Raw genomic sequence first — 3363 nt, 5'->3', positions numbered from 1 at the left:
CTAATTCAATCAAGGAAACACTGCATGTTGATGAAGCGCATGTTGAAGAAGAATCAGCCGAGTGGTTCTTGTGGGAGAACAACTCCATTTGGCTCACTAACTTCAAACACCATCAGGCTTCGAAGCAGCTCTCAAGGAAACTCAGTTTTCACACTATATGCTTAATGCCCTTTGAGTGCATTATCTAGGAATGAACCTGGTAGAGCATCCCACACAAACGATTGCTCCACATGCGGGTTTCACATGCCACCAACTCCACATTCACAGGCAACTTCAGCGCCACAGCCGTTTTCAGATAGACCTCAATGCAAAGGCTCTAGACGGAAATAGTGGTGTGAGAGCTAATTCAATCAAGGAAACACTAAAAAAGGGCTTCTGTCGTGAGTGGCACACGCAGAGCGGCTCTGTTTGCTCTGCGTGCGGAATCGACATCAAGAGATTTCGGAAGCATAATTTTTTGGTTTTTTGGGCAGCTGGTGATCGTTGGTCCTAGCGCCCTAAAATTAAAAAAAAAAAAAAAAAATCAAGGAAACACTGCATGTTGGTGAAGGGCATATTGAAGAAGAATCAGCCAAGTGGTTCTTGTGGGAGAACAACTCCATTTGGCTCACTAACTTCACACACCATCAGGCTTCCAAGCAGCTCTCAAGGAAACTCAGTTTTCACACTCTATGCTTAGTGCCCTTTGAGTGCCTAGGACTGAAATGAATCTTGGTGAGCATCCCACACAAACGAATGCTCCACATGCGGGTTTCACATGCCACCAACTCCACATTCACAGGCAACTTCAGCGCCACAGCCGGTTTCAGATAGCCCTCAATGCAAAGGCTCTAGACAAAAATATTGGTGTGAGAGCTAATTCAATCAAGGAAACACTGCATGTTGGTGAAGGGCATATTGAAGAAGAATCAGCCGAGTGGTTATTGTGGGAGAACAACTCCATTTGGCTCACTAACTTCACACACCATCAGGCTTCCAAGCAGCTCTCAAGGAAACTCAGTTTTCACACTCTATGCTTAATGCCCTTTGAGTGCATTATCTAGGAATGAACCTGATAGAGCATCCCACACAAACGATTGCTCCACATGCGGGTTTCACATGCCACCAACTCCACGTTTACCGGCAACTTCAGCGCCACAGCCGTTTTCAGATAGCCCTCAATGCAAAGGCTCTAGAGGCAAATAGTGGTGTGAGAGCTAATTCAATCAAGGAAACACTGCATGTTGGTGAAGGGCATATTGAAGAAGAATCAGCCGAGTGGTTCTTGTGGGAGAACAACTCCATTTGGCTCACTAACTTCACACACCATCAGGCTTCCAAGCAGCTCTCAAGGAAACTCAGTTTTCACACTCTATGCTTAGTGCCCTTTGAGTGCATTATCTAGGAATGAACCTGGTAGAGCATCCCACACAAACGAATGCTCCACATGCGGGTTTCACATGCCACCAACTCCACATTCACAGGCAACTTCAGCGCCACAGCCGTTTTCAGATAGCCCTCAATGCAAAGGCTCTAGACGCAAATATTGGTGTGAGAGCTAATTCAATCAAGGAAACACTGCATCTTGGTGAAGGGCATATTGAAGAAGAATCAGCCGAGTGGTTCTTGTGGGAGAACAACTCCATTTGGCTCACTAACTTCACACACCATCAGGCTTCCAAGCAGCTCTCAAGGAAACTGAGTTTTCACACTCTATGCTTAGTGCCCTTTGAGTGCCTAGGACTGAAATGAATCTTGGTGAGCATCCCACACAAACGAATGCTCCACATGCGGGTTTCACATGCCACCAACTCCACATTCACAGGCAACTTCAGCGCCACAGCCGGTTTCAGATAGCCCTCAATGCAAAGGCTCTAGACAAAAATATTGGTGTGAGAGCTAATTCAATCAAGGAAACACTGCATGTTGGTGAAGGGCATATTGAAGAAGAATCAGCCGAGTGGTTATTGTGGGAGAACAACTCCATTTGGCTCACTAACTTCACACACCATCAGGCTTCCAAGCAGCTCTCAAGGAAACTCAGTTTTCACACTCTATGCTTAATGCCCTTTGAGTGCATTATCTAGGAATGAACCTGATAGAGCATCCCACACAAACGATTGCTCCACATGCGGGTTTCACATGCCACCAACTCCACGTTTACCGGCAACTTCAGCGCCACAGCCGTTTTCAGATAGCCCTCAATGCAAAGGCTCTAGAGGCAAATAGTGGTGTGAGAGCTAATTCAATCAAGGAAACACTGCATGTTGGTGAAGGGCATATTGAAGAAGAATCAGCCGAGTGGTTCTTGTGGGAGAACAACTCCATTTGGCTCACTAACTTCACACACCATCAGGCTTCCAAGCAGCTCTCAAGGAAACTCAGTTTTCACACTCTATGCTTAGTGCCCTTTGAGTGCATTATCTAGGAATGAACCTGGTAGAGCATCCCACACAAACGAATGCTCCACATGCGGGTTTCACATGCCACCAACTCCACATTCACAGGCAACTTCAGCGCCACAGCCGTTTTCAGATAGCCCTCAATGCAAAGGCTCTAGACGCAAATATTGGTGTGAGAGCTAATTCAATCAAGGAAACACTGCATCTTGGTGAAGGGCATATTGAAGAAGAATCAGCCGAGTGGTTCTTGTGGGAGAACAACTCCATTTGGCTCACTAACTTCACACACCATCAGGCTTCCAAGCAGCTCTCAAGGAAACTCAGTTTTCACACTCTATGCTTAGTGCCCTTTGAGTGCATTATCTAGGAATGAACCTGGTAGAGCATCCCACACAAACGAACGCTCCACATGCGGGTTTCACATGCCACCAACTCCACATTCACAGGCAACTTCAGCGTCACAGCCGTTTTCAGATAGCCCTCAATGCAAAGGCTCAAGAAGCAAATTTTGGTGTGAGAGCTAATTCAATCAAGGAAACACTGCATGTTGGTGAAGGGCATATTGAAGAAGAATCAGCCGAGTGGTTCTTGTGGGAGAATAACTCCATTTGGCTCACTAACTTCACACACCATCAGGCTTCCAAGCAGCTCTCAAGGAAACTCAGTTTTCACACTCTATGCTTAGTGCCCTTTGAGTGCATTATCTAGGAATGAACCTGGTACAGCATCCCACACAAACGAATGCTCCACATGCGGGTTTCACATGCCACCAACTCCACATTCACAGGCAACTTCAGCGCCACAGCCGTTTTCAGATAGCCCTCAATGCAAAGGCTCTAGACGCAAATATTGGTGTGAGAGCTAATTCAATCAAGGAAACACTGCATCTTGGTGAAGGGCATATTGAAGAAGAATCAGCCGAGTGGTTCTTGTGGGAGAACAACTCCATTTGGCTCACTAACTTCACACACCATCAGGCTTC

General features: G+C 46.4%; 1 non-coding gene across 1 annotated transcript; it reads left to right on the top strand.

Annotated features, from left to right (window-relative positions):
• Positions 1-364: 364 nt before the first annotated feature.
• Positions 365-500, top strand: LOC118760547 (U11 spliceosomal RNA). Its single transcript, XR_004996850.2, has one exon. It is a non-coding gene; the product is annotated as a U11 spliceosomal RNA (small nuclear RNA).
• The last annotated feature ends 2863 nt before the right edge of the window (positions 501-3363 follow it).

This window comes from Ochotona princeps, unplaced genomic scaffold (assembly GCF_030435755.1).
Source record: "Ochotona princeps isolate mOchPri1 unplaced genomic scaffold, mOchPri1.hap1 HAP1_SCAFFOLD_319, whole genome shotgun sequence".
Classification (NCBI taxonomy): domain Eukaryota; kingdom Metazoa; phylum Chordata; class Mammalia; order Lagomorpha; family Ochotonidae; genus Ochotona; species Ochotona princeps.
This window is presented reverse-complemented; position numbering and strand designations above follow the sequence as displayed.